The following is a 12,312-nucleotide window of genomic DNA, read 5'->3' as shown; positions in this document are numbered from 1 at the left end:
ACGTCCTTCCTTCTGGTGGGTGAATGATATTCCACTTTTCACCTACGCCACAGCTTCTTCATCCATCCGCCGGTCGGGGGACGCTTAGCCCACTTCCATGTCTCCCTGCCGAGGGGGACACGGCAGCGTTCAGACATCTGCTTTTGTCTCGTTTGGACATGTACCCAGAAGCGGCTGCGAGGTCGGAGCGCCGTTCTTAGTTTCCTGAGGGCCCTCGGGACCGTTTTCCGCGGTGACTGTCCCGCGTACAGTGCGTGAGGCTTCTTCTCTCCCACCTTCAATGGCGCTTGTCATCAACTGTGCTTTCCAGGCCAGCCGTTTTAAGAGGCGGGGCGTGATCACCTACTGGAGGTTTGATTTGAATTTTCCTGATGACCCAGTGATGGCTCACGGACCCGTACGTCTTCTTTGGAAAAACATCCACTTGGGTCCTCTGTCCATTTTACAATCTCTCTCTCTCCATTCGCTATTGAGTTGTACGAGCTTCTTACACACGCCGAGTATTAACTGATTCTCAAGCGTGTGGCAGGTAAACATTTTCTCCCCTTCTTTAGAGCGCCTCTTCGGTGTGCCGTGCAAAAGCTTTTTGGTTGGTTGAGGCTTGTTTTGGATAGTACGGACCATTTAACAATATTCATTCTTTGACCCACAAACGAAGGGGACTCTTCCCATTTCTGTGTGTGTCCTCTTCAACTTCTTCCACCGGTGTCCTGTCGTTTTCAGTGTGCAGATCGTTCACCGCCTTGGTTAAACTTTCTTAACTACTTTGCCATTTTGATGCTATTGTAAATGGGACTGTTTTCTTCATTTCTCCTTCAGATCACTCTTTGTTGGCATAAGGATTCTTGCATGCTGTTTGTAAGAGGACGGTTTTTTTCCAGGGGGTCTTCGAAGTGTAAGATCCTGTTATTTGCAAACAGAGACAATCTAAGTTCCTCCTTTCTGATTTGGAGGACTCATACTTCTTTTCCTTCCTAACTTCTAGGACTCTGTGGAATGGGCCCCCTGGTCTTTTCGGTCTCAGAGTTCAAGCTTTCAACCTCTCACCACGGGGTCTGATGTCAGCTCTGGGCTTGTCAGACACGACCCTCATCGTGTTGAGTTTTTAACAAAAAGGATATTGAATTTTGTCAAATGGCTTTTCTGCCCCTACTGAGATGATCATATGGTTTTCACTTTATTAACGTAGCAGATCACATTAGGGGTGGGTGTATTTCCCTCTGGTTCCTGGGTGGGACTGTTTCTGCACCGGTTACAAGTGGCTAGAGCTGGGTCTCAGGGCGGTTTCAGGAGGGCTTCAGCCACGGATGGCTTGTAAATGTTTGCTGCTGAGGGGGTGTGATGGGGAACCTCCGATTCTACCACATTGCTGACGGACTTCCTGGCCTTAAATCTCCTGGTGGACCGGCATATGTGGCTGTGGGGGGATCCGTGCCGGTGGGAGATGAGGCTCTGATGGGAGCCGAGTGCTGCTGCTTTCCATTTCCCCTGAACTGTCCTATAGGCTCTATTACCCGGAGTCCATTTCATCCCCTAACCTGATCTCCTGCCAGCACATGCTTTTGTGTGAAGCAGAAAAAGGTGTCCTGGAGTAGGAGAGGAATTACAGAACGTAAGGAAACACTGTTCACGGTCGTCACCACAGCCACAGGTGGTAGCCCGTGGCTGGCGGTGCCCAGAGTTCCCCATGTCGGGGAATGGTACTTCCATCATCTGATTTTCCGTATTTGCAGGCCCAGGTGGCATCCCAGAGGCCCCCTCCCTTACCGTGTCCCCAGGACTGGGTTTATGGTCAAGTCCTGTTGATCTCCTCCCATGAGACCTCCTGGCGCTGTCCACTTCTCCACATCGGTCTGCACTGCGAGCGCCCTAGTGCAGGCCTTCATCATCTCGTGCCGGACCCCTCCCAGAGCCTCCTCCAAATCCCCAGAGCCATCTTCCTCCCCACCCCCGGTTCGTTTGTCAACACTGCAGCTAGAGTGACTTTGGACAATGCGACCTGGACCAGGGCCGCCCTGGTCCCACACCTTATTAAGGCGTTCCGTTGTTTCAGGGTCGAAACAAACCAGACGGGACTTTTGCAGGAAGGGCCCGGCAAGGAGCGTCCCCCGCAGGAGGGAAGCAGCTCCCGCTCCGTGCACGGCTGTCCCGGCCGATGTCCAGCTGCTCCACTGTCCTCAGAACCTCGGTGCATCAGCCGGGGTGGGTCCGGGCAGCAGCGGCCTCTCCCTGACCCTCCTGGGCAGCGCGGGGAAGAGTGAAGGCGCCGAGTCATCCACACAGACGACAGAAGCGCGACCGCCTTCCCCGCGCGACCCGGGGGTAACTCGGCGGGAGCCCGCGGGGCGCAGGGGCCGGGCCGGGAGGGAGCGGGGACCGCGCCGGCCGCCCAGAGGACAGGGCGGCGTCCGGGGGTGCGACGGGTCCGCCGCGCTCCCCGCTCGTTCCCACGTCCGCGCCGAGGGCCTGGGGTCAGCGGCGGGACCGGCGCGCTGGGGGCGAGGCGGGGCGGACGCAGGCGTTGCGGTGGGCGGCCCGGCCCTGCCCCCGCGCGGGTCTGTGCGGCCCCGCCCCGCCCCCAGCGCGGCCGCCGCCGGACCGCGTCCCGCACCGCGAACCCGCCTCGTCTTCTTCCGGCGGCGCGACCTTGCGGCCGTCGCGGGGCGGCGTCGGGGCCACGCGTCCTCCCCCGCCCCGGACCCCCGCCCGGGTCCCCCGCGGCCGCCGTGCGGAGCGTTTTCGGGCGCCCGCCCGCACAGCAGCCCGGGGACGACCCGGCCCGGCGGCCCCCCGAGGTCACTTCTGAAGGGAAGCGTCCCCCCAAGGTCGCCCGAGGCCGCACGGCCCGTCACCGGCCGGGGTCCGGTCTCTCCGCGGCGACGGGGGCCGTGGGCGGGGACGCCGGGGAGCAGGGCCGCGTGTCCCGCCCGCACGACGCGGCCGGCAGGTGTCCGCGCGCGGGCCGCGGCAGCTCGGGGACACAGCGGCCCGAACCAGAACACCGGACGGCGGGGCCGGCGCGCGGGTCAGGGCTTCCGGGGACCGCGCGCCGCTGCCAGCGCGTCCGACGGCCACCGCGGCCGAGGGCACGGACGGGCACACGCCTGCGCGCCGCAGCGCCGGGCCCTGCGGACCGACGCCGGGGGCCCCGCGCGCCGGCCCTGCCCCCGCCCCCACCCGGCCCCGGCACTGCGGCCCTTCCTCCCAACTACAAGTCCCACAGCCGCGCGCGCGCCGACGGGAGCACGGAGTACGGGGAGACTACAAGTACCGGCAGGCCCGGCGGCCGCGCGGGGACTACGATTCCCAGACAGCCCCGCTCGCAGGTCGCGCAGGGCCCTCCGGGATATGTAGTCGTCGCGGGGAGGTGATTCCCTCGTCCTCCAGCCACGGAAGGAATGGCACATTCCTGTCCCGCTGCGCCGACGCGACTTCTCCCTGGGTGACGAGACGACGGAGCTCACGGCAGGGAAGGGACAACCCGGAGAAGCCCCGACCGCGGCGCGGCGGGAGGACGCGTGCGCATGCTCGGCGCTCGCCGGCGCGGGCGAAGGCGCGCGCGGGAGGCCCGCGGCGGCAGGCCCCGCCCCCTCGCCGCGTCCCGGAGCCCGGCGCGCCCCGCGCGGAGAGCCTGCGCAGACGAGGCGGGGCGGGGCCGCGGGGAGGGACGCGCGGCGCCTGCGCAGAGCGGCGGCTTCTCTCGCGAGGACGGACGCCATCATCGCAGCTCCGCGACAAACACCACGAGAATTCCGCAGCCCACACGGTAATTGCAGCTCCCGCAGCCGGTCGCGTCTCCGCCTCCCCTTCCCGCGGGGCGAGAGCGAGAGCGAGAGCGAGATCTCCCTCCTCCCTCCTCCCTGCGCCCTCCTCCGGCCGCCGCGCCCGCGCCCGCCGCCCCCGCCCGGACGCCCTGCGCCGCCGGCCAACGGCCCGCCGCCCTCGGCCCGGACGCCCCCCGGCGGCCTCGGTCTCGGTCCCGCCGGCGCCGCCCCCGCGCCCCCCCCGCCCCCGCCGCCCCCGCCGCCCCCCGCGGCCCGGCCCTCCCCGCCCCCGCCGCCCCCGACTCCGCTCTGGGCCGTGGGCCGCGCGCCCGCCTCGCTCCGCGGGGCCGGGCGGGGGCCGGGCGCGCCTGTCCCTGTCGGGCCGCGGGGGCGGCGCCCTGCGAGCGAGGCCCGCGCCGGGGTCCCCGCCGCCCGCCGCGCGTGCCCGGGGAGCCGTGGGCCGGGCGCACCCCGTGGGCCGGGCGCTGCGGGGGAGGCGGGCCCCGGGCGTCGGGGACGAGGTCGGGCGCGGGCCGCGCGAGGGCTGCCTCGGGGCTCGTCGCGGCGCCGCCCTGGCCCGGGGCAGGCCCGTGTCGCCTGCGCCGTCCGAGCGCTGGCGGGGCCGTCCGCGGACCGGGCGCCCCCGAGGCGCTGCTGCCGCGTGCGGGGCCCGTGCACGTGGGCCGGCGGGGACTCGCGGTCCGCCCTGCGCCGCCCCGCCCGGAGCGCGCCCCGCGGCCGCCGGAGGCTCGTGCAGGAGCCAGGGGCGCCCGCCGGAGGGGTGCGGTGGTCCTCCGCGAGCGACGGGCCCCAGCGCTTCGGCCTTCCGCCGTGGGGTCGGGGGAGCCGGTGCTGGCCGGGAGCGGCCGACCCGACTGCCCGCGGGTGCGCCCTCCGGCCGGGCCCCCGGGCCTGTGCCTGCCGTCAACGCGCGTGTCCGCGGGGGACGTGGGGTTGCGTCCGCACTCGGCCGTGCGTTGCGAACAGGGGTTCCGTGCGGCGGCCCGGACTGCTGGGCACCGCAGGGTTGTCACCCCGGGGACCCCGGGTCACGCACGCTGCCCCGTGTCTCAGACGAGGTCCCTGGGACCCGCGCAGGGGAGGACCCTCGCCCAGGACACGCACGGCCGAGGGCTGGCCTCCGTGGCTGTGCCGTCTGTGCTCTGAGAAAGGCGCCCGGTGCGGAGCTTCCCCGAGCAGCCGAGCAGGAAGCGCCAGGCCGAGCCTGGGCCGGGCCGCAGCTCCGCCGCCCCGGCCGCGAGGACTTGGTCTTCCTGCGTGCGGAGCCCGGACCGGGCCGTGGCGCTGGCGGTGACGCTGCTGCTGCAGGAGGACGTCCTTCCCGACCCCGCTGCCCCCTCCCGACCCGCTGTGTCCGACACTCCCGCTGCTCCCCGACGGCCAGGGCGGCTTGCTTCACCGCGGGAAGGGCTTTCCCGGTGCTGGCCCGGGCTGCCTCTGCGTGCTGCTCCGGGACCCTTCCCGGGTTTTACGCTCAGCGGCACTGTCCCCGCTCTCCAGCCTGCGCTCTTCTCCGCGGCCCCCTCCGAGTCGGGATTGGTCGCTCGTCGGTCAGCCCCGGTTCCCGCGCACCTTCCCGTGCGTCCGAGTCCGCTCGGGGCTCGAGTTCAGTCTTGGCTTTGTCCGCCGTTTCCAGTTTCAGTGCTTCAGTCCCATCCAGGGACCGCAGGACCCGCTTGCCGCGGAGGCGTCCTCAGAGTGCCCTGGGTGTGGGGTCCCGCTGCACGGGCTCTGAGGGCTCCCCCGAAGCCCCGCCACGTTCTCTTGCATCCGCTGAGGAATTTCTTCTGGATTTATTCTTTCTGTCCTTCTGATGTTGGACGGCTCGGGCTGACCCACGGAGTCTCTTGTTTTTATCCTCTTCGGTCACATCATTCTCATTTTGGGGAGGGGGCTTCCTTTATCTCCAGGGCTGTTCTAGGCTTTTCCTTTCCACGGTTGAAGACCATCGGGAGCTGATTTGTTTTGTTGTCCGCAGTAGCTGCTTGTGTTAGGAGTGTGCGACTTCTTGACTTGGAGGATACCGAAAGGATTTTTTCATTTCTTTTGTTCCTTGAATTCTTACATCTTCTAGTGTCATTGTCGCCATCTTCTTAAAAGCGTTGGCTTTGTACTTCGTATGGCAAAGACTCCTTAAATATTGGTAATTATTGTTGTTTAGGGCAAGAGGAAGTGGGCAGAGCGTTCCGAGCCTGTGGGGCTGGTTTTGAAAACGTGTAGGTCTCCGCTCCGGTGACCGGGACCCTGTTACTGTGTGGGATTTCAGGGGCCAGGTTGCAGAGCCTTTTCCTCTGGCTCTTACAGCTGAAGAGGGACCCCTCTGATTTGGGGATGGTCTTCCTGGTCTAGGGCGGGTTCTCGTACTCTTCTGAGCCCGTGTCCGGCTTCTGGGAGCAGGCGCAGCCCGCGCTCTGCGGAGTGCCCTGGCCTGGCCTGCCCTGCCCTGGTGTCGGCTTCGAGCCCACCTTCAGCTGCACCACACTGTGGATTCCTTGGCTCTCCTGAGCTCCTTCGAGTCGCCGAGAAATTTGCAAAGTATCTCAAGTCTTATTTTCTTTCTTGTGGGTTTATTATTATGCAATTACCTTAGTGGAACGGATAGAGGTCAACTTTGTACCATTTGCTTTTGGGAGCAGGTATTCCTGAGCCCATTCTCGTCATTCTGGTTCTTGTCACTCTGCTCTCCTGCCGCCCTGCGGCCTTGGTAATGGATGCCTTCCGCTGTGGAGTGGGTGGCCTGACCACTGTCCCCGTGGCCGTCTCTGCGTTGCAGTGTGGGCGGATGTCCCGTGTTCCTGCTGGCGGTTCTGGTTCCGCAGCCTTGGAGCAGGGCCAGCTCAGCCCTGGAAGGCCAGCCGTAGACACCAGTCACAAAGGTAGATTCAGACTCGAGGTCGCCTTGGCACAGCAGCTTCTCGGGCCATGTCATGTGAGGGTAGCGGTTCAGTGTGCCGGACTTCAGGATCGCTTCTAGTTAAGCAGGAATTACACTTGAAGTGAAGTCTTGGTGCATTTTAGTCAGTTACCCCTTGAAAATTGTGCGCAGTGAAGTACGTCCCCACATCTGTCAGGGCCTGTCGGGGCCCACACAGTGACCTCGCCATTGCTGGGTGTTTCGAGGAAAAGGCAAACCCTCAGGGCCCCACCAGATGTGGGATCGGATTCTGCAGCTTTGTAAACTTTTCCTTTTGCAGTAATTTTAGACTCACAGAAAAGTTGCAGAAATAGTTAAGAAAACTTCCCCGTTCCCGCCACGCACTTCCGGTAATGCTGAGTTCTTACATAACCAGATATGCTAAAAATCAGAAAGTCAACGTTTGCACAGTACTGTTAGCTAAACTACAGACCTAACTGAATTTCGTAAGTTTTCCATTAATACCCTTTTTCTGTTTCAGGATTTAATCCAGGATCCCAGTCCGCATTTAATTGTCATGTCTCCTGAAGTCTCCTCCAGTCTGACACTTACATAGCCCGAGTATCTCTCCCACATGCTCCTACATTACAAAGGGAAAAATGGTAACTTCACTGTGGAAACATCACCTCCTTACCATCACCAGTAATAACACCTACGATGTCACGCACCGCAGCTGATAGCCCGAGTCACACGTGCGTGCCCATAGTCCCGTCCTGAGAGAGCCCGAATGGAGGGTCATTCACCAAACTGTTCATGGGTGTTCCTTAAAAGTATCCCTGTCTTGAAAGACCCAGAAAGACCCAGAATTTGCATTTAAAACGATGGCCGGTGTGGTGTATGCACTTTGATGCTGAAGCAGTACTTCCTGTGCGAGACAGTCACCAAGGAGGTGCGCTAGATAAAGCACCACAGTCTTGTGGACTGGAAAATGGGTGCTTCAGGGGCGGGGTCTGGGCGAGCTCGTGATGGCATAGCCGGATAGCCGGCATCTCTCCTTAGCGATCTGGTGCACCGCACGAGTCCCGACAGCTGAGCTGTTCAGTAAATACGGGACCCACAAGACGAACCTGGAAAGGTGCACGTAACTTTACCGGTTCAGCCGTTTAGATCTGGGAAAGGAAAACTTTTTTTTTTTTTTTGAAGAAGCTCCTGGAGGAAAATACACATGAAGGTTTTCAATGAGATTGACTCAGATAAAAGCTGAGCAAGTCTTCCGTATGACAGGTAAATAAACACCGTTGTGTTCTCCGACGTCACGTATATGATGGTCGGAAAAACAAGATCACGATGGCGTGTTCACTCGAGTACTCTGAACCGCTCCGAAACGGTCACTGTTCTGGGGTGTGAGGAGGGCCAGGGACCTGGGGAGCAGGCAGCGAGTGGGGTCCCGTGACTGCTGTTTGTTTTTGTAAAAAAACGGCACTTGTTTCCTTGTTGGGGTGCAGTGCCTAGAGCTCGTTCAGCCGGTCCCCGAGAATTAGAGTCCGCAGCGACCCCTGCTTCTCAGGGTGGTGATGAAATACTTCCCCGTTAGGTGGCCCAGTTTCGTCTCTTGTAGGCCGTGACACTGGTTAGAAATCAGAGCTTTAGCTTCTAGCTCATGCTGTCTTCGCCTTGCTTTCTGGCTCTGGTGGTTCCTTGTCCAGGACTGTGGCTGGACGGGCCCCCCCGCCCCCCCGCCCAGAGGAAGTTCCTGACTCCTCACCCCCCAGTGCAGCGGTGAGGGCGGCAGCCCCTCGTCCGTCTCTTTCAGGGGAAGTGGAGCGCGGATCAGCCCCTGGAGCCTCCCGTGGCTTGAGACGTGTGTCTGTTCTTGATTTAACTTGAGATGGGAACGTTAACTTCTCCAGCCACAAGCAGATCGTAGGCCCAAAATTCTGTAACATCACATGAAATGAAATTTTGAATTAATTTTTCTGCACCTTTTCCTTTTTTTTTCTTTTTTTTAAAGATTATTTGACAGAGACAGAGATCACAAGCAGGCAAAGAAGCAGGCAGAGACAGAGAGAGGTGGAAGCAGGTTCCTCGCTGAGCAGGGAGCCCAGTGTGGGGCTCGATCCCAGGATCCTGGGATCATGACCCGAGCCGAAGGCAGAGGCTTAACCCACTGAGCCACCCAGGTGCCCCTGCACCTTTTACTTCTGCCCATGGCCAAGAACTGTCCGATTTGGTTAAATGTTCTTTGACCATCTATCTCTGTGCTGGGCGGCCTGTCAGATTCGCTTTATGACTAAGCGTGACAGTGGAAGGGAGAGGCGGTGGTGGTCGGTAGTGCCCTGCGGGGTCGGATTGCTTACGGCCCGGAAGCGATGGACGAAGGACGTCGGGCAAGCAGAAGGCAGAGCTGAGCGCGCTTTAATTCAGCTGCGTGCAAAGTAGGTAGGTGGAGGGGGGGTTTGTGGGGAAACGGACGCCGTTGCCTTGCCCAGGTGATTCCGTACGAGTGTTTAGGAGAGGAGCATCCGCAGAGCACGGCGAGCGACGGCGGCTTGGACAGGAGGGCCCCCGGGGGGACGGCGGCCCGGTGAGCAGCCGGGCGTGCTGTCGGGAACGTGGGTCCGCGGCGAGCCGGTCGGGCTGGGGCCTGAGCTCCTGTGGGCAGAACCCTGTACTGACCAACTGTTCAGTAATAAAGACTGACTTTCTGTGCTTCAAAACGCTGCTTGTGGTCTGTACTGATTTTCCCTCGTTTCACAAGGTAGAAAATCATGAAATAACCAGAAGGGGGTTTGAGGGAAACTGCCCGTGAAAACTTGGTGATGTGCGCTGCCGGCACTCCCGGGGGTCCGCAGTGCGTCCCTGGATGTGGCCAGAGTCCTGGGCGTCTTCGCTTCACAGGGCAGGGACAGACCGACTCCGGCCGCTGTCACCTCTGATGCCGCCAGCAGGTGGATGGCCGGGAGGCACCTGTCTGCCGCCACCCCATGCTGTATGGGGTGAGCTCTTGTCCCAGGAGCCGAGCGCTTGCTAGGCTGCCCCGAAGGTGCCTGCCGTGATTCACTCCCCACGGTTTCTCAGACTGAATTGGTCAGAGAAGGCAGAGTGTCCTGTTTCCAGCTAAAAGTCGTCGCAGCTGTTGGTAGTGACTTGGCCTTCTTTTGCAATTAAACATTTTATGGATTTTTACGATTTGTGACATTCAACTGATTTTCACACTTTTTTTGCCAAGTGAGGGTTTAATGTGTTATTTTAGATTTGTGTCATTCAAATTGATGTAAAGTGCTATCATGCTGTGTTAGGGAGGAGGCGGAGACAGAAGGGGCGACGGCGTACCATGACCATGACCGCAGGCACAGGCTGCCCGTCCGCGGTGCCGGGAGGCTGGCTTCTGCAGTCCTCCGGGGGATTGTGCGAGAACTCTGCAAGCGTGCGTTACCTGGTTGGGATTTTCATGGACCCCCCACGGTAGGAACCCGAGGTCTGTCCATCCAGTGAGCGCGGCGGAAGAGGAGCCGGCGGAGACCCGGAGGCACGTCCTGGTCCTGCCACTGCGCAGGCACGTCTTTCGGGAGCCCAGGATGACCCTTCCACAGAAATGGGGTCCGAGTTTCTTGATCCCTCGGTCTCGAGGCAGTTTCAAGGTCTGAAGATGCCACAAAGGTCTCTCAACGCTTGGGAGCTCTAGGGCAGAAGTGCAGAATCCTTCCCCGTAAAGGGCAGGAGAAGGGACTGTTTTTGGCGTTGGCGTCTCTGTCCCGACTGCCCAGCTCTGCCCCTGGAGGCGGGAGCCAGGATGCGTGCATCCGTCCTGTAGCGCGGGGACTCCGGAAGGCGCAGGGTTGGGCTCCTGGGCTGTGGTTGGTCCCCACGCCCAGACCCGGAATGCTTGTGCGGGTTGGAGAACTCTGAGATGGGGGCTCGGTGACCCCGACATGGCGGGGCCACTAGAGCTGGTGCCAGGGGCTGCTCATGGGGCTGTCCTCTGTCACAGCCGCCGCTGTTCACGGGCACCGTCCGCTCCTGACCCGCACTGAGACCGGGCTGTGCCGGGGGACGTCCACGGGGACCGCCTCGCCAGCTGCAGAAGGCACGTGGGGCGCGTGGGGCAGAAACCTCGAGTCCATTTTCGGGAAATCTGCTAGGAAAGGAAGTGTCCCGTGGCGGCGTCTCAGAAGTGGAAGTGGGCGTGTCGGAGGCCCCTTCGGATGAGAAAGCTTCCCTCTGTCCCCAGCGCCGTTCTGTGGAGAAAACCCTCTTCTTTCCGTAGGAGTTGGGTGTTTTCAGGCTTCGAATTTGCAGGAACAGTAAGGAGAGCTGTGACAGCCTCTCCGTTCTCACGTGTTCTGTCTTACACTTGGTTTATTTCCTCTCCTCTCTCTAACTGTTGATGTGTGTATTTTTCCCCCTGAACAGCATAAGATGTGATGCCCCTTTACTCCTAAGTCTTTAAGTAGTGGTTTCCTATAAACAGGGATATTGTTTTGTGTAACCACAACACAATTACTGAAATTGGAAATTGATCATTCATCTAGCTCTGTTATCTGAGCAGCGGAGCTAACTCGGATTTTACTTCTTGTCCCGACAACGTCCTTACGGTAAAAGAAAGACGGACTCTTGTACACTTGGATGAATCTGTTTTTCCCCCAGAATATTTGCCCTGGCCCATATAATCAGAAATTAGGCCCACACTCATTATAAATGACACGTGTTAGTAAAATAAAATGTGTGAATTTATTGTTGACAAAAACCACGTTGAATAACCATTTCCTTCTGCGCTTCTGATTAGAAATGGGAAGACGGTCAGCGGGGACAATGCTCGCTCGTTCCGGAGTCTCAGACCAGTCGCAAGTGTGCGTGCGGTGTGGTGAGAATGTGCTAGAATTGGGGTCAGAAGTGAATAGGACCTCATGTAGTGTCATCTGCTAGATTTATTTTTTAAAAGGTATTTTTTAAAACCTTTTTTAATTTAAAAAAGTTTACTAAGGTTGTTCTCAAGTGTGCATAACCCTGTTGGGCTAGGTAAGTTATTTTCCGAGGGTACCTACTCAGTGCTGGACCTGGACCTGTTTTTGTTGTTGTTTTGTTTATTTTTTTATTTTTTAAAGATTTTTTCTTTATTTATCTGACAGAGATCACAAGTAGGCAGAGAGGCAGGCAGGGAGAGAGGAGGAAGCAGGCTCCCTGCTGAGCAGAGAGCCCAATGTGGGGCTCGATCCCAGGACCCTGGGATCATGACCTGAGCCGAAGGCAGCGGCTTAACCCACTGAGCCACCCAGGCGTCCCATGTTTTGTTTATTTTTAATCAGAGTCTAAATGTTTTGGGTTTTTGAATTGAAAATTAACACCTTTGAAAGGTTGTTATGGGGCTAAGGTGAAAACATCTCTGAGAGCCAAGTAAATTATGTCATGTGTTTGTTTGTTTGTTTGGTTTGGTTTTAGATTTTATTTGAGAGAGACTGAGAGAGAGAGCGGGGGGGGGGTGGGCAGAGGGGGAGGGAGGCGTGGGGGGCTCCTTCCCAGGACCCTGCTCTCGTGCCCCGAGCCAAAGGCAAACGCTTAAACGACTGAGCCAGCAGCCGCTCATGTCCTGTGTCTTTAACCAAAGTAGATTTTCTTGGTGAGCAAACGGACTTCCTTAAGATGTCCGAGCACGTTTCATCTGGAGGCTGTCTT

General features: G+C 59.8%; 1 protein-coding gene across 6 annotated transcripts in view; it reads left to right on the top strand.

The window, feature by feature from the left end:
- Nucleotides 1-3,616: 3,616 nt before the first annotated feature.
- The window catches only part of BANP (BTG3 associated nuclear protein), a 116,931-nt gene continuing 108,235 nt past the window's right edge, over nucleotides 3,617-12,312 (top strand). The window contains exon 1 of one of the 6 annotated variants that reach the window (XM_059153417.1): nucleotides 3,617-3,766. The gene's annotated coding sequence lies outside the window, so the exon portion shown is untranslated. Of the gene's footprint in view, nucleotides 3,767-4,516; nucleotides 4,864-12,312 lie in introns of those variants that run through there. The other 5 variants (XM_059153414.1, XM_059153412.1, XM_059153413.1 and 2 more) reach the window with 5 other exon arrangements.

This window comes from Mustela lutreola, chromosome 16, assembly GCF_030435805.1.
Source record: "Mustela lutreola isolate mMusLut2 chromosome 16, mMusLut2.pri, whole genome shotgun sequence".
NCBI lineage: Eukaryota > Metazoa > Chordata > Mammalia > Carnivora > Mustelidae > Mustela > Mustela lutreola.
The sequence above is the reverse complement of the archived record's forward strand: the minus strand, read 5'-3'. Positions and strand labels throughout refer to the sequence as shown.